The sequence below is a fragment of the Pongo pygmaeus genome, chromosome 6 (genome assembly GCF_028885625.2).
Source record: "Pongo pygmaeus isolate AG05252 chromosome 6, NHGRI_mPonPyg2-v2.0_pri, whole genome shotgun sequence".
NCBI classification, from domain to species: Eukaryota; Metazoa; Chordata; class Mammalia; order Primates; family Hominidae; genus Pongo; species Pongo pygmaeus.
Genome location: NC_072379.2, coordinates 33,744,970 through 33,763,751, shown reverse-complemented (window position 1 = coordinate 33,763,751; position 18,782 = coordinate 33,744,970). Strand labels below are relative to the sequence as shown.

Genomic DNA, 18,782 nt, shown 5'->3' with positions numbered 1-18,782 from the left:
GGGAGTTGAAGCTGTCCTCTTGCATTGAGTCATTTCCTGGGTGGGGGCCACAGGACCAGATGAGCCAGTTTACCAGTCTGGATGGTGACAGCTGATCCATTAGAAAGCAGGGTCTGAAAAATACCTAAAACACCAATCTTAGGTTGTATAACAGTGATGTTATCCATAGGAGCAACTGGGGAGATTTGTGATCTTGTGGCCTCTGGCTGCATGATTCCTAAACCATAATTTCTAATCTTGCGACTAACTCGTTAGTTTTACAAGGGAGGTCTGCTCCCCTCCTTGGGGCAAGGAGGGTGTTTGTTTCAGGAAAGGCTATTATAATTTTTGTTTTGAAATTAAACTATAACTAAATTCCTCCTATAATCAGCTCAGCCTATGCCCAGGAATGAAGGAGGGCAATTTGGAGGTTAAAGGCAAGATGGAGTCAGTTAGGTCAAATCTCTTTCACTGTCATAATTTTCTCACTGTTATAACTTTTGCAAAGGCAGTTTCAACACTGCTAAGTCAATTTGGCAAGAAGCCCTCACCCTCAATATCTGATTACTCCCTTGAATATTTGATGGGCTTCCTCATCCTCCCCCAGGTGATGACTGATCACCCTGGCCTGCCTTCAGCAAGAGTCCTGCTAGGTCAGATAAGTAGAATCCTCCTTATCCCTTGTTCTGTATGGTGAAAACAAGGAGATGGTGAAAGTATGATTTCAAGAGACACAGTTTCTTTGCATCCAAAGAGAATTTTTCTTAGGTTTACAATGATTAAAGAGGGGGAGTAAAGCATGAACAAACTTCACAGGGAATACCTTTAGAGATGAGGTTCATTAACCACATAGGGAGTGAACTTCAAAGTCATTAAAATACAGTTGCTCAATGACGACACAAGCAGGTCTTTGTGCAAAGATTCCTGATGATGCGGAAGGCCCCTCATGCAAGACAGAGGTGCTGGTGCTGGCAGGCAGGCTCCCAGGCCTGCTGCTGTCTAAAGTCTGGGTATTCTGGAGGCAGCTGACAAAGGACAGCCTGCCTTACCTAAGCTCTCAGAGTGGCTGTCACTCTCTTAAGTTTATGTATATTTTTAAAATTTTGGATTGTATAAATTTATGGGGTACAAACGTAATTTTGCCACATGAATACATTGCATAGTGGTAAAGTTAGGGCTGTTAGTGTATTCATCACTAGAATAATGAGCATGGTACCCAGTAATTAACTTATCATCCCCCACCCCCATCCCCACCCCTCTGAGTCTCCAGCATCTGTAATCCCACACTATTTGCATGGGTACACATTATTTAGCTCCCACTTATGAGTTAGAACATGCAGCATTTGTCTTTCTGTGTCTGACTTGTTTTATTTAAGATAATGGTCTCCAGTTCCATCCATGTTGCTGCAACAAAAACCCATAATTTTATTCTTTTTTATAGTTGAATAGCATTCCATGGTGTGTGTGTGTGTGTATATATATATACTGCATTTTCTTTATCCGATCATCTGTTTATGAACACTTAGGTGCTGCTAAGTATATTTATAGTGCTGCTATAAATATACGAGTGCATATATCTTTTTGATACAACGATTTCTTTTCCTTTGAGTAGGTACCCAGTAGTGGAATGCTGAATCAATTGGTAGTTCTATTTTGGAGTCCAGTAGTTGAGGTCAGTATTTCACAAATAGAGTCTGATAAGGGGTGACATAACCTTCCTGAGGGAAGGGAGGGTTTGCTCGAAGTTCTTGCATACGGAATCTGATAAGACATCACATTCTCCAAGGGAGAGGGAATAAGTTCCAAGAACTTACTATAATAAGACATGTCATTCATGTAGCAAACTATGTGTCTGGAACTATTTCAAAGCTACGTAACACCCTGGCTGTTTCTTCTTAGTATTTTTCTGTCTATTGAGCCCACATCATGCTCCTTGGCTATGAATTTCCACTTGCCCTTGCTGCATTGTGAGTTGAACCCAATCCATTTCCCCTACTGCAAAACCCCACTGCACTGTCGCTGTACCTATTGCAATAGTCCTGAATAAAGCCTCCTCTATTGTACATAACCAGTATCATTGAATAATATTTTTCTTTAACAGAACCAACCCTGTCATGACCTGATAGCATAGGTTAGAGTGTAACTGTAAAATTAATTTTATTAATAATGTGCAACTAGGAGAGATTAAAAATAGTTGTATATTATTTTTAGTAGGAGCCTTTACAAATGTATAGTTTATGTAACACTTTTGTTAGTATTATTATTGTCAACATTACACCTCAACAGTCCTAGAGATAAATTTGATATTTTCAGTACCAGTTTATGAAGGAGGGACCTGAGGTTTGGAGAATTGAAGTAGAGATTATTTAAATAAGAAGAAATGAAAAATTCTCCCTTCAAATGCAGCACTTGCCTGTGTCAATCTGTAGGTATTTCTGGGTCCACAAAGTGACAACAACTGTTCAATCCACTGGCAATGCAAAGACATACAAGGCATGTCCTCTGCCCTCTAAGAATGTTGGGGAGATCCACCCACAATAAAAGCATAGAATTCTGAGTGAGAGGCACTTGCAAAGGGAGCACGTGAAAGCACTTAAGGAATCTCTCAATCAAAAATCTCCAATAAGAGGTAGTATTGGAGCTGAAGTTTGAAGGCTGTGTGTTAGTTACATAAATATAAAAGCAAGTTCATTTGGGGCAAGAGTATGCACATAGACACTCTGATTTAGGCTTATGTGCAGAGGCACAGATGTCTACATAGCATAGCATGCTCACAATTCACAAAGAAGAAAGTAAAGTGGCAGTTATAGAGTAGGGCTCAAGCCATCCAAGAGGGCAAATGCCAATTCATGAAAAGCTTTATGAGCCAAAACATGGACTTGGAATTTTACCCTAGAAGCTCTGAGAACCCAGTGAAGCATTTAAAAGTGGAGAATAAGCTGTCATGTAATGCCTCCTTGGAAGCAGTACAGAGGATAGATTTAGTGAGAATCATACTAGAGGTTTTGGAAAATAATTCCAGTGTCGGGATAAGAATTCAGGCCAGAGAAGAGACTGTGGGACTGAAAGGTCACAAACACTGAGTGCCAGTAGATGTGTTTGAAGCCATCAGTTCCCTGTGGGCAGTACTTCTCCCCCTGCGTTCCTCGCAGACTCCACCTACGTCCAACTTGAGCTGGGTACATTGGAGGACTTAGACTTGTCAAGTGAAAAATCCCACAATTTATAAATTTGCAAAGGAGATTTTTATTTCCTAGAAAGGTGTACAGCCTGCAGGGAGGACATCCTGACAGGCTGAGAGGCTTAGCCTGTGGCACGGTGTGTTAGCAGGTGCTTCAAGGGAGGGGAGGGCAGAACAGGAATTTATGCTGAACTGGTTGCGAAACATACATATTCAACAGATGACAGGAGGAGCCATGAATACTCATGGAGGTGGCCCTGATACATGCATATTGAACAAACATGCATGCAATATGTGATTCATGTTCACCTGGCTGTGCAGGCTTAGTGTTTAAATGTATTGCAATCAGGCCCCATACATCAAAAGGGAAAGCGGGGACATGAAGGCACCCAATGTGCAGCCTCTGTAAACCATCCAGAACCAGTCCATGGTCAGTGGTCTCTTACCAAGAGAAAGTTACTTAAATCAGTTTTTTATCCAATCAAAGCTGTGGTAAGCCTGTGGAACAAGGGCTGGAAGTCAGTCAGTCAGTCAGCAGCTGGCAGTGGATGAACTGCAATTGTTTAAATAGCACTTATTTCAAGGCCACTGCTTGTTGTTTGGTTCCACAAGAAAAACAAAAGCCTTGTGGCAGTTAGAACAGGGTTTATTCTTTTAACTGTAGAGGTGAGTGACTTAACCCTTGCCTGGCATGATCTTAGCTTCTGTTTATAATTTGGTATCTTATTGCCACAAAGAGTCTATCCTGTCAGCCTTATGACCTCTATTTTAACTCTAATGCTGGTCAGTTGTTGTGTCTGAACAGCAAAAGGGAAGCGGGTAGAATGAGGCGTGTTCAACCTCCTGTCCTGTCATGGCTGGGAACTCAGTCTTTGATGTTTTTCTGGGATCCCCTGTGCCAAGTTAGGGTCCATTCAGTTGGTTGAGAGGCTTAGGATTTTGCTTTTCCTTCTCAGACTCTTACTCTAAATCTATGACAGGTCGTCCTTGACTGGGCAGTTGAGTGTTTCAAGAGATGCTCATGAATGGGGCTGTGTACTTCTATTCAGCAAGAGGTGTTTTCACAAGAGCTTGCACCAGCTCTTCCCGCAGGCCTGGGACCCACTGCCCTATTCTTGAGAGCTGCTGTTTGGCTCCCCTCGCTTGGTCCTTGTGAATGGAGAATTGCCTGGGATGCCCTCAGGATCAATTTGCACTCATTAAACTCAAACTTTCCCACACGATCTAATTTGCATGTAATTAGAGAAATTCAATTTAAGCTTTCTCTTTCCTCTTCTCTTCCTTATAGGATTATCTGAATTCGTTAATGATACTGTGGTGAACACTAGTGTCCTGTGGAATGTGTTCTCCTGTCTCCCACCTCAGAATCCCTGGCTGTGTCTACTTTCAAAACATGGTTCATTTATAAGGGGAAAATGTGGAATAACCTGCCAAGTTCAGGTGTCAGTCCTCTGAGATTCACCAGTAGAGTTAGAAAATAATGAGTGGATATACACTAAAAAACAGTGACAACAGGTAGGGCGTGGTGGCTCAAGCTTGTAGTCCCAGCACTTTGGAAGGCCTAGGAGGGCAGATCACGAGGTCAGGGGATCGAGACCATCCTGGCGAATATGGTGAAACCCCCACTCTACTAAAAATACAAAAATTAGCTGGGAGTGGTAGTGGGCGCCTGTAGTCTCAGCTACCCCAGAGGCTGAGGCAGGAGAATCGCTTGAACCCAGGAGGTGGCCGTTGCAATGAGCCGAGATCACGCCACTGCACTCCAACCTGGCGACGGAGCGAGACTCTGTCTCAAAACCAAAACAAACAAACAAACAACAAAATAAAACAGTAATAGCAGACTGAATTTCAAGAATAAGAACAGAATGACCCGATACTGCAGTCAATAAAAATCAGTCAAGTCCACTGTGGTAGATAGAATAATGTCCCCCAGTGATGTCCACGTCCTACTTCTCAGAGCCTACAAATGTGTTATGTGGCAAGTGGGAATTAATGTTGTGACTTACCTAATCAGCCAACCTTAAGATAAGGCAAGGCCGCTGGACTTTCTCAGTAGGCCCAGGAAATCACCAGCATCCTTAAATGAGGAAGGAGGTCCGAATCAGAGAAGGCCTCCTCTGGCCACTGCTGGCCTCCAAGACGGAAGAAGGCCACAAGCCAAGGAATGCAGGCAGCCTCTCAGGGCTGGAAGAGGCAAGGCAAGGATCCTCCCAAGGCTCCACGAGGAGGGCAGCTCTGGCCAGTGGGGCCCGTGTCACACTTCTCACTTCCAGGATTGTAGGAAAGGAAATTGGTGTTGTCTTAAGCTCAGTTTGTGGTAATTTGGTACAATAGCCATAGGAAACATGTTGGATTCTCTACTGATGTATTTGCTCATGTTCATTTATTTATTCATGTTGGGCACGAGAGATTACACATTTACTTGAGATTCAGAAATCACAGGATACAAATAATTTTTTCCCTGATAGTTATAAGGTTCAACAAATCCCAAAGCACAATATATTTTAGGTGATAGGATCTGTTGGGATTTAGGACGTGCTACCCCAAAATATGGCACCCTAGCATTTGGGAAAACAGTAGAAGCAGGAGGCGACTTTCTTCTTTCCCTTGTCCTTCTCCCATGAAGTAGACCATACAACCCTCATTTGAGAGGTGCCCCTATCCCCGAAAGAAAGAGACTTCTTTATCTCTGAAGACACAGGGACACAGAGAAGAATATGAACATACAAGCCTTGCTGTCCCCTCCATATATCACCATTAGATCAGACCCTTTGTCCTGTAATTATATATCTCCAGGACTGTTCACTCTTCATCAAACCTGAGCATAATAATGTAAAAGTTTGCTGGTTTCTTTGGGTCTTCTTCACTCCTGAAGGCTCCCGTTTAACATAAAACTTTTAACTTCTATTAAATAAATGTGTATGCTTTTCTCTTGTCAGTTTGTCTTTTGTTTTAGGGGCTTCAGCTCTGAACTTGGTGATGGGTGAGGAGAGAAGGTTTCTCCTTCCCTACGCTCTTCAATCCCTAAACTTTCTTTCCCTGTATTCCTACAATCCCATTCTTCTGGATTCTCTCATTTCTTTCTTGAGTGTCTCTTCATCTCACCTCCTCCCACAACAAAAACCTCCTACAAATACTAGCACACTCAGCATCTACTCAGGACAGTCAGATCTTTTAGGATACTCTGGGTAGTTCAGAATCAGATATTTTCTCAGTTCCTGAACTTGCTGCCATATTTGTTGAAAGCTACTTTTCCATCTTATACAATATTCTTTTCTCTCTCTCTTTTTCTTTTCCTTCCTTACTTCCTTCCTTCCTCTCTCTCTTTCTTTCTCTCTTTCTTTCTGCCTTCCATTCTTTCTCTTCTCTTTTTTCTTTCTTTTTCTTTCTTTCTTTCTTTTTTTCTCTCTCTCTCTCCCCCTCCCTCCTTCCCTTCCTTCCTTCCTTCTTTCCTTTTTTCTTTCTTTCTTTCTTTTTTTTTTTGGACAGAGTCTAGATCTGTCACCCAGGCTGGAGTGCAGTAACCTGATCACAACTTGCTGCAGCCTCAACTTCCCTGGCCCAAGGAATCCTCCCATCTCAGCCTCCAGAGTAGCTGGGATTACAGGCTCACACCACCACTACCAGCTAATTTTTTAAAAATTACTTTTAGTAGAGGGAAGATCTTGCTATGTTGCCCAGATTGGCCTCAAACTCCTGAGCTCAAGCAACGCTCCCACTTCAGTCTCCCAAAGTGCTCACATCGAAGATGTTAGCCACTCCACCCAGCCTATCTGAAAGACTTAATGATATTTCATCATTGCAATAATTCCATCTTATAGTAGAATCTCATAGAAAAAAACAGAGGTAATTTTAATGCAGGTATTACATTTTAGTATTATTTTTAAAATATTGTTTGTTTTCTCTTAGTGAGTTATAAATTCTTCCTTTGACACTGTTAGCTGCTCAGAAGAAATGAGCTAGAAATTGCTTGTATTAAAAAATACTTTAATATTTGCATAATAAATGAGTCAACAGTAATTGGTCCTGCAAATTCATTTTTGTCAGACCCTGTAAATGTTACAAATACCCACACATACATTGTAAGTTCTGTTATTGAACAATAATACTCGGCTGCTCATTATTCACTTTACTGATACAATAAAGCAACTGGATGTGAGACCTGAATGGAAACACATAAAGAGAAAATAAGCAAGGTTGTTTAATGCCTGATTGTCCAGGGCAAGGAGATTCAGCAGAGACGGCAGAGAACAAGGAGAGAACAAGGACTCAAAAATGGCTCCTCAGGGACAGGGTGTGGCGGCTGATGCCTGTAATCCCAGCACTTTGGGAGGCCAAGGGTGGCGGATCAGTTGAGGTCAGGAGTTCGAGACCAGCCTGGCCAACGTGGAGAAACCCTGCCTCTACTAAAACTACAAAAACTAGCTGGGCGTGATGGTGGGCAGCTGTAGTACCAGCTACTTGGGAGGCTGAGGCAGGAGAATAGTGTGAACCAGGAGGCAGAGGCTGCAGTGAGCTGAGATCACTGTACTGCACTCCAGCCTGGGTGATAAGACTTCGTCTCAAAAAAAAACAAAAAACAAAAAAAAAATGTGCTCCACAAATGTGTCCTGCTCTACTTTATGGTGGCAGAGTTTAAGGGGGGAAAAAAGGTTTGTTAAGAGTATAAACTAACAGTTTTAGATAAAGTGTGTTTGAGTTTAAGTGATGTAACTTGCTATGAATGCTAGAAATATTGTTGTAAATGTGGAGCTAGAATACAGAAGGTAAGGGATGGATATATTTCAGAATTAAGAAAGGTCAACATCATTTTCTACAAAGAAAACAACAGGAAAGCAGGAAGAGAGAGTGTAAAAAGAAGCGACAAATGAAGAAATGGCAACATCTTCTAGAAAAAATAATCTTTACCTTCCTCTTATAAAATTTATCTATGACCTTCTATCAAACACCCTCCCCCGCCACACACACACGCATCTGTATGTATGTATGTGTGAGTTGGCTAGGGTGGCCATCCCAAAATAACAGACTGGGGAGCTTAAACGACAGAGATCTATTTTTATCTCAGATCTGGAGGCGGGAAGTTCAAGTCCAAGATGTCAGCATGCTGAGTTCTTCTGTGCCTCTCTCCTTGGCTTGCCAATGCCGCCCTTCCCTGTATCCCCACATGGCCTTTCCTCCTTGCACGCATCACCCCAGCTTCTGCCTGGATAAGGATGACTAGTTCAGAATCAAATATGTGACTTATGGAGAGTCCATTGATTTCTTAGCCTAATTTTTCTGTCTACATTTTCAATTGAGACATAGAAGATAGGTACTTGGAGAAGATACTTGCTATTTCTATTTGACTTTGCCAGCTGAGGCTCCTATGATTTGAAGGGTGTTTGGGGCTTTGAGTGTTGATGAGCATGTTTGTGCAGAGATGCAGGGGAATGGCACAGAGAAACAGTGAAAACTGGCAGAATGAGCAGCTGTGTTACTCTTCAATTGTTCTTCAGGTCCTAGAAGACAAAGCCTTTCCCAGGGAACTTCAAGTGTAGCAAATGCTTTAAAATATTTTCTTACAGCTGGATGCAGTGGCTCACGCCTGTAATCCTAACACTTTGGAAGGTCAAGGCAGGCAGATCACTTGAGATCAGGAGTTCAAAACCAGCCTGGCCAACATGGCGAACCCCATTGCTACCAAAAATACAAAATTAGCCAGGTGTGGTGGTGGGTGCCTGTAATTCCAGCTACTGGGGAGGCTGAGGCAGAAGAATCACTTGAACCTGGGAGGTGGAGGCTGCAGAGAGCTAAGATCTCACCACTGTACTCCAGCCTGTGCCACAGAGCGAGACTCTCAATAAAAAAAAAAATAAGTAAAAATAAAATATTTCTTCTTTTGCTTAAAGTCACTCCTGGGCGTTAGTTAATGTCAACCAACATAAATTTAGGTAAAAAATCAAGGATGGGAGAGGGAGGGAATATACACTTCTGGGGAAAGCACAGCAGAGTTTTCAGTTTCTCTTTCCTTCAATGGAAGAAACCTTTTTCTGCATACAATACCATCTTAGGTCACACAATATACATTTCTCTTCAGACACTAGGCATTGGCAGATTGCTGAAGATGCGATACCTATTTATTCATTATCTATTTTAATTACTTCATTCTCTCTATTTTCACTGGGAATAAAGACTAGGAAAGTGAACTAGGCAAACAAAATTCACTTTTAATATTCTTTAAACATTACTAATAGAGTAAAAAATTAGTTCATGGGGAAAATAAACTCAATTTTCCACCTATTCTTCAAACCTATATAAGCCTTCAAAAAGCAACTAAGAAATTATATATATAAATATGTTTTTGTATATATATGTGTGTATATATGTGTTTTATATATACGTGTGTATATATGTGTTTTATATATATATGTGTGTATATATACACACACACCCACACACAGATGTTCTATACAGACAATGAAAAGTTAAAAACCAACCACCTAAATTAAAGTAAAAGTTCTTTAAAATCTGTCATTCTTTAGGGAAAAGAAATGATGGACAACCTTGTTCAGTGGATTTGAATTAGGTACAATCACACCATTTATGAACACAGAACTGGCAGAGAAGAGGCGTATAAAATGCACAAGCTTGGACATTAGAAGATCCTCACTCTGACTCTGTACATGCTATGACCTTCATGCTTAGGGAAGACTTTCTGTCATGTAAGGATAATCAGTATTACTTCCTCACTGTGTCTGGAACATTAAGAATGCATTCCCCCTAAATGGTGGATACTATCATAATTGTATCATATTGTATCATGTCTCTTAGTTTGATTGGAGACCCCTGCCAGATCCCCTCTACCCCAACTGGACATTTCAATGCTTATGTCCTGAAGTTTCTGCTCACTTAGGCTTTGGACAAAGAGCTAGACCCCGTGCATCCTAAGAAAACTCCTCTCTTCTATCACAAAGGGTGTAGACAACTCTTTGCTTGCTGCATCTGGTGTCCAGTGATAGATACATTTTTCTGGGTTTCCTGAATGTGATCTTAGATGCAGGACCCTGAATTAGAGTTGAAAATGGGGGCAGGAAAAGTGTCACAGTGAAGTTGAGACATCCTTAGGCTGATTCCAGCAGAATTGAAAGAATAAGCCAGAATAAAATGTACATTTCAATTAGCAAAGTTACACCATCAGTGAAACACAATCTTATGGGCTGCAGTGGGGAACTACAATAAATGCAGTATTGGGGAGCCTGGAGAAAAAGAGAAAGTAGGCCAAAGCAACTGAAGTTGGAGAGGTAAGCGGAGGTTTGATTACTTACGTCTTTGTACAAATTTGAAGAAGCTCTGACTACTCTGTAATTCTTACTATTTGGTGTTTTGTTTCCTCATTTGATAACCAGGCTATTTTTGAGCTAAGGAGAGGGTCTCCATGCAGGGTAACATATTTTCTCAAAGCAAAATATCACTTTTTTTTGTTGCAAACAAGGCACATATAATGGGAAATATTGGAGGTCAAAGCAAAGGTTGTATTATCCATTGAGAAAAGCCACTTGACTCTTTGTTTTAATTAAAATGTTTAAAATTTCTATCTCATTTGCAAATGTGTGACAAGCAATCTGTGCTGAAGGTTTACAGATCTCAGATGCATCTCTGAGCTGGGGGAGTATCCTATAGAATGACAAAGTGCCAAGTTTTTTCTATAAGGGAGTAAATTATCTTCTGATAATTGGGCTAATTGCCTAAAGTTAATTATTTTCTCCCTTGTTCCTATGGTCATTCAGGTATTGATCAAAGTTGTAAGTAAATCATAATATAGAATATTAGCTGGCCGGCACGGTGGCTCACACTTGTAATCCCAGCACTTTGGGAGACCAAGGCTGGTGGATTACCTGAGGTCAGGAGTTTGAGACCAGCCTGACCAACATGGCGAAACCCCATGTCTACCAAAAATACAAAAATTAGCCCGGCGTGGTGGCGGGTGCCTGTAATTCCAGTTACTTAGGAGGCTGAGACCGGAGAAAGGCTTGAACCCTGGAAGCGGAGGTTGCAGTGAGTCAAGACAGAGCCACCTCACTCCAGCCTGGGTGACAGCAAGACTCCGTTTCAAAAAAAAAAAAAAAAGAATGTTAGCTAATAGAATGATAGAATGCTCTATTTTATTTCTCCTGGAATTGGATTTTATGTGCTTGGACACAGTGTGAACTTTTGCTTCACATTGTGAAGATATAAACGTGCTTTTAGATGTTATTCTTGCTGGCTGAGTTCAGCTAGCACCATCGTTCTTTGTGGTTCTTGTTGAGGGAAGTGCTCACTGCAGGGTGTTATCAGCATAGACTCTCATTGACTGCACTCTAAACAGGGAACTTAGTCATCGCGGTCATTTGTCCCTGTTTCTGTGTTCACATCTCTCTTCACTTTCCACTTTAAAATAGTTTCCTAATGTTTCTTATTTACTTATTTATTTATTTAGAGTCAGGGTCTCACACTGTCACCCAGGTTGGAGTGCAGTGGTGCGATCTCTGCTCACTGCAACCTCCGCCTCATGGGGTTCAAGCGATTCTCCCGCCTCAGCCCGCCAAGTAGCTGGGACTACAGAGGCCCACCACCACGCCTGGCTAATTTTTGTATTTTCAGTAGAGACGGGGTTTTCACCATGTTGGCCAGGCTTGTCTCGAACTCCTGACCTCAGGTGATCCTCCTGCCTCGGCCTCCCAAAGTTCTGGGATTACAGGCATGAACCACCGTGCCTGGCCCCATAATATTTCTAATAAACAAAACATCTGTTGAGTCTTTAAATTTTGTATTATCTTTTCAATTAGTCATTTGAAAACATGAGTATTCTGAATGAAAATAATGAGACTATTTTTGTCACTAATAAAGTTACAAAACCTATTGAAATATGGATGATGATACAGCATCCTGCCTAGCATATTCTTTTGAAATGTCTTAATAATAAAATATAAGTAGAAATATCAGTTCACTAAATGAGACAACAGAGTAATTCACTTGGTATAATAGGGCTTTAATACACTAATTACATAGTTTACTCTTTAGTATAATATGCTACTTTTCATATTTAGATGGGTAATATTTTCTGTGAACACTAGATTCATTAATAATTATAAATTGCTGTAGCTTAGGATAACAAAAGGTCTTTGGCTCCAAAATAATACTCTAATTGTCAGTGTGATTATTTCATTTGCAGTGATTAATGGTGTTGGCATTTGGTTCATAATATAATTGTATTACTTTGTATTTCTACAGCATTCTTTTTCTAAGAACTTCAAAGTATTTCTCTTTTCTTATACCTTCAAGAAGTAGTGTAGTGTACAAGTACTGTATAATAATTTTAGTTTTATAATGGTAAAGTCACTAGCTATTTTTATAATATTTATTATTTTAAATAATTCAAAATAAAAAAGTAACACTTTTATATTTTTTTAGCCCAAAGCAAATAACTCAGAACTTTTTGTATGTTGACAGTTGATTTTGTAATGCCTCCACTTATATTTAAGTAACTCTATTTGTTCTATTTATGTGTGAACTTTATTAAATTGCAAACTGAAATTATTCTTTTAATGAAAGATACTAATATTTGTCCCAAGAAGCTTAGAGATAAAATTCTAGCTATTTTATATCAAGTCTATGTAATACATTTCTGCATTAAATACACACCTGGCATTTGGTGAATTTTTATAATTTTAAGTTGCCTCAGCATTCATTTTGAATATAAATGACTTTTTTCATATGAGAAGCGGGCTCAGTCACCCTTGACACAGTTTCTAATTCAACATCGCCCTGCGCCCAGGTCCTCGGTGGGGTTGATGCAGCTGTCTGCCTTATACAACTGCCCTCTGGTGAACACCATCCTATGGGAGATGCAGCCTGCTTAACTCGCCCACCGACCCTCACACCCGACATGGCCTGTAGCGATATGACACAGACTGCCTCTCCATCATGGGGTGACCTCCTAAACTTGAGCCTGTGTGCTTGAAACCCACCAATTAAAATCCCTGTGGGAAACCTTCTTGGATACAGCCCTAGATCCAATAAGGACCTTGGCTCACTGGTCCCTTTCTCTTTCTCCCTGTCTGCACTCCTTAACCTCCATGTGTGTGGTTTCCAGATATGCCAGGTACCCCCAGACCTGGAAGTCCTGGAAGTCATAAAATATTTATTTACATTTTGTGCCTTTCCTAAGATCCTAAATTAAACATGGCAAAATTTTATATTCATACTTGAAAAACAAGCAAACGACTATTTCTTTGTCAATACTGTGATTTTACATTCACAGTACATCATATAAACAAGCACAACTAATCTTTTACAAATGTTGAATGTGTAATATATAAATTAAAAAATAAACACATTTTTCAGAACCATTTCCAGATGTGTTAGCAGCAAAATAAAGAAAAAAATAATTCCTAGCTACCTACAAATGAATGAAGCTATTTGACAGAAGAGTAATGATATAACAGTAGCAATTAGAACTAAAAGAAAGGCATCCAATGGTGTATACAACATGTAAAAGTGTTACAAGAGAGTATTATATTAGTTAAGCCAAGAATATGGTTGGAGATTCCTGGATACTGGCATAATAGGTAGTCAATCAATATGAAGTGAATTCATTGACGAAAAATTGTTGAAGAGTAGGGAGACTTTACTCACGGACTACAAAAGATCCAGGAGAGATATTTAAAAGGATTGTCAGAATAAGCAGCAGGAAACTAAAATTCAAGTAGAATTATGGGAAGGGATGGAAGAGAATGCATTTCAGACATTAAGAGTGACAGATATAGAAGTGTGAGGAAGTGTTTTGAATGCATCTCTGCCCAGCAGTTTACATAATCTTTTTCAGTTTTTCCCACCTTCAAGCATCAAAAGAACAAAGAATGGATATTTATTGATGTTTTCTGGAAAAGGAACACACAAAATTTATCAATAGTAGTATTAATGGTTTCTTATCTCATTTCTCACTCCTGATGCCAAAGTAGGTTGCGATTATAATCCGGTCAGTTTTTGGAAGATGAACTTTGGTGGTGAAATTATGTGCTGTTAGTTCTAGATCTTGGAATGTAACTTGCCTGCTTCTGGCCCTGAACTGTATTGCCTGGCTTATGAGATGAGGTAAGCCGAGTGTCCACATGATCATCATGAAAGGCTAGGTGTGTGTGGTGGCAGACCTGCTGTCTGTGCCTTCCACTCCCAACTACAGGCTATATTCATGGAGCAAAGCTAAACTCTCACAAGCACTTCCACCCCGTATGTCTTAACCCCAAATAACTTTGAAATGGGCCCACAGAGAACATGGTGTCAGGGGTTACAGGCAGTAGAGAGAAGAATAGGGTGTTCATCTTTAGTTGACTCACCTACATTATTATTTCTCTGGGAACATTCTAATAGGTAATAAAAAACTATCTCTGAAATATTGCACAATTTAAAATTATATTTTGCTAAATTTCTTTTTTTTTGAGATGGAGTTTCACTCTTGTTTCCCAGTCTAGAGTGTAATGGCATGATCTCAGCTCAACACAACCTCTGCCTCCCGAGTTCAAGCAATTCTCCTGCCTCAGCCTCCCGAGTAGCTGGGATTACAGGCATGTGCCACCATGTCCAGCTAATTTTGTATTTTTAGTAGAGACAGGGTTTCACCATGTTGGTTGGGCTGGTCTCGAACTCCTGACCTCAGGAGATCTGCCCACCTTGGCCTCCCAAAGTGCTGGGATTACAGGTGAGAGCCACTGCACCCGGTCCAAACAATAATTATTAGTGGTTCCTGCACATTAATTTTTCCCCAAAGTCAGAGAAAATATAGCAATTTTTTAAGGAAAAAAATGCAAATCTGACAATTCACTTATTATTCTTTTCTAAACTTAAGCTATTAAATCACATTCTAGTAATTATATTCTTCATAAAACTGAGTGGCTTCCAGATCCCAGAAAGATATGAGACTTAAGGTATCAGAGCATTCAATATGCTGAGAATCTGTCCCCTGCCTTTGTTGTCTCACTCTAGTGAAGACATTCGTCTAGTGAGGACTTTGTCTCAGAATTCTGCTGGATTGTTGCATGGAAAGAGTGTAGGATCCCTCTGCCAGTGAGGAGTTTTTCATATTAAAGCAGAATTCAGACCAAACACGTTGTGAAAAATTTCAGTAGCTTTGAATGAACAGACATCTTCACTAAATTATCAAATGACATGCAGTTGACATACAGTTCACTTCACACAGTTAAAATACAAGACATTAAAACATTCATGAAAAAAGATTATAGAAATTAGGAAAAATAATAATGCAAAGTGCAAGAAAAATTGATGACACACAATAGAGAATATTAAAAGTATACAGGATTTTGAAAATGAAAGTAATGCATAGTTACATATAAAATATGGGGTATTTCCCATTCAATAAAGACAGACTTCGCTTATCAAAAGGTGATATATATCATGGTTAATTACTGGAATTTGAAGATAAGTAATTATTTAGGCGTGGAAGAAGAAACTGTAATTCTCCTGCAAGGGAAAAAAATTTAGACTGGCATTAGGTTAAACAAAATGAATGCTCATGATGAAAAGATAGTGAAAGTTCTATACAATTATAAGAATTAAGTGCACTTCAAATTGTTTTTAAAATGCTGCCAAACTCAAACATTTTTTAAACAAACTCTAACCATCCAAGAGGTCAATCAGAACAAAGAGGAAGGAGTAATTTGTGAAACCAATGTCAGTAATGATAAAGGCTACATCATTTCAGATTTAGTATATATTAAGATTATGTTATGAACTAATTTACATTACTTATTTGTAAAAATATTGACTATGTTATGACCTATTGTTTGACAAGTATGATAAAATTAACCAGTATGTTAAAAAATGTAATTTATCAAAGATGTGGGAGAACCAAATTAAAAATTTGATCGTGTCACTTTTAAAGACCTTCTGAAAAATAAATTAATTAGTGATTTTTAAAGAAATGTTTATGAAGGTAATTACAGAAATATTGCTCAACTCTTCTAGAGAATAAAGCAAAAACATTTCTCAACTCTTTTAATGAGGCCAACATATATTTGATACCAAAATCTGATGAAGACATTACGATAAAATAACATGGATACAAAATTTTTAAACATAGATGCAAAAACGCCTCCATAAAATATTCTGAAAATGAATTCACCAATATATAAAAGGACCAAATAAGATTCATTTCAGAAATGTAAAGATTATTTTATATTCTAAAATAAATTAATATCAGTAATTTATTTTATATTCTAAGATAATATATGTAATTTATTTTATATTCTAAAATAAATTAGTATCAGTAATAAATTTATCAGTAAACAAAAGAGAAGAAAAAATCTCAGAAGTTTAAAAAACACTTTTTTTACAAAATTCAACATTTTTGAATGATTGTAAAAAAGAACTATTATTAAAAGAGCCATAAGAAAACTTCTTGAGTCTTGTTTATTACAAAACCTACAGCTTACCTTATTCTCAAGAAATATTGAAACATTTTTCCTGTAAGCAGGGAAAAGATAAGGATACCACTATTGAAATTAAATATATATATTTTGATATCTCAACAAATTAGGAACAAAGGGGAATTTCCTAGACTTGGTAAAAAAATTACAAAAAACATACAGCTAACACTGCAATGCTGAGAAACTTGAAGCTTTCCTAATATGGTCAGGACGAAGGCAAAAATATATCCTTTTACCACTCCTTTTCTAGATTGTACTAAAAATCCTACCTAATCTGATGAGACAAGAAAAGGAAATAAATACAAAGACTGGGAGGAAATAAATAAAACTGTTCTGCTTGCAGATGGCATGATTAGCTATGCAGAAAACATGAAAGAATCAACAACAAAACCCTCCTGGAACTAATAAGTGACTATAGCAAAGTTGCATTTACAAGTTTAATATAATATACACAAATCAATTGCTTTCCGATATACTAGCAATCAACAAGTGGAAGTTCAGATTAAAAACACAATACCATTTACATTAGCACACAAAAAATGACATACTTAGCTATAAATCTAACGGAACATATACAAGATCAACACAAGGAAAACTATAAAAATCTGATGAAATAAATCAAAGAACTAAATAAATGAAGAGATATTCTATGCTCATGGATAGGTTCAATATTGCCAATCTGTCAGTTCTTCCCAACTTTATAGATCCAATAAAATCTCAATCAAAATCTTAGCAAGTTACTTTGTGAATACTGACAAGCTGATTCTAAAGTTTATATAGAGACACCAAAGACTCAGAATAGCCAATACAATATTGAATCAGAATAACAAAGTTGGAGAACTGAAACTACCTGACTTCAACACTTACTGCAAAGCTACAATAATTAAGATTGTGTTATTGGAAACAAACAAACAACAAGTACAAATAGATCAATGGAACAGAATAGAGAGCCCAGAAATTGACGCAAAATATAATCAACTCAGCTTTGACAAAGGAACAAAGACAATTCAACAGAGAAAGGAAAGTCTTTTTAACCAATGGTGCCAGAACAACAGAACATCCACATATTAAAAAAGAAACAAATTGAAACTAGACACAGAGCTTGCACACTCCACAAAATTTAACTCAACATAGGTTATATAACAAAACATAAAACACAAAACTATATGTATATGCCATGCCACGTATACAGCAAGTGACATTTATAGAAATGGTATTATTAACTGTTACATAGAAATAGTTTATGGACTGGAATCAAATGAAAGTATTGTTTATAAAATTGGAAAATAAAAAAATTAGGAAATATTGTCAGAAAAGTATAGTTATAACTATAATAGATGATACTATATTCTGAATTATAAATAGGAAAGCCAAAAAACTAAAAAATAAAGAAATCATAAAAAGTATCATGCCCTGTCAGCTGGGCTCGGTGGCTCACGCCTGTAATCCCAGCACTTTGGGAGGCCAATGCGGGCGAATCACGAGGTCAGGATATCGAGACCCTCCTGGATAACACAGCAAAACCCCATCTCTACTAAAAATACAAAAACAAACAAACAAAAAAATTAGCCAGCCGTGGTGGCAGGCGCCTGTAGTCCCAGCTACTTGGGAGGCCGAGGCAGGAGAATGGCGTGAACCCAGGAGGCAGAGTTGCAGTGAGCAGAGATTGTGCCACTGCACTCCAGCCTGGGCAACAGAGTGAGACTCTGTCTCAAAAAAAAAATAAATAAATAAATAAAAAAGTATTATGCCCTGTCAAAAGTTTTTTTGAATTCTTAGCTAATTCTTAACAGATGCAAGTACAACGAAAGAACATGAAATGATCCTTGACCTCTTGGATCCAATAAACTATTGAAAAGTGTTGTAAATGTAAATAACAGAAGCAGATGAGAGAACATCTAGTTTTTCCAGATGACAGTTTTCATGAAGAGCAGAAAAAAACTGCTCTAAGATCCAAGAAACAAGCAGCATTGTAGATGAAGTTGAAATTTTCAGCAATTAGACGAATGCATATGAAATTGCATTTAAAGTGGATTATCTTAAAAACAAAGAAGAGACTTTCAAGAAAAAGAAAATGAGTGAATGGTATTGCAAATGCTCATGTTCCTTAAATCCAATTTTACTCAATATGGAAACAATGAAAAGTAAACAGTTTGGGTAAA

The 18,782-nt window shown here is 38.5% G+C and overlaps 1 pseudogene; it reads left to right on the top strand.

The window, feature by feature from the left end:
* The first annotated feature begins 869 nt into the window (after positions 1–869).
* Positions 870–18,782, top strand: part of LOC129041511 (ribosome-binding protein 1-like) — a 43,117-nt pseudogene continuing 25,204 nt past the window's right edge.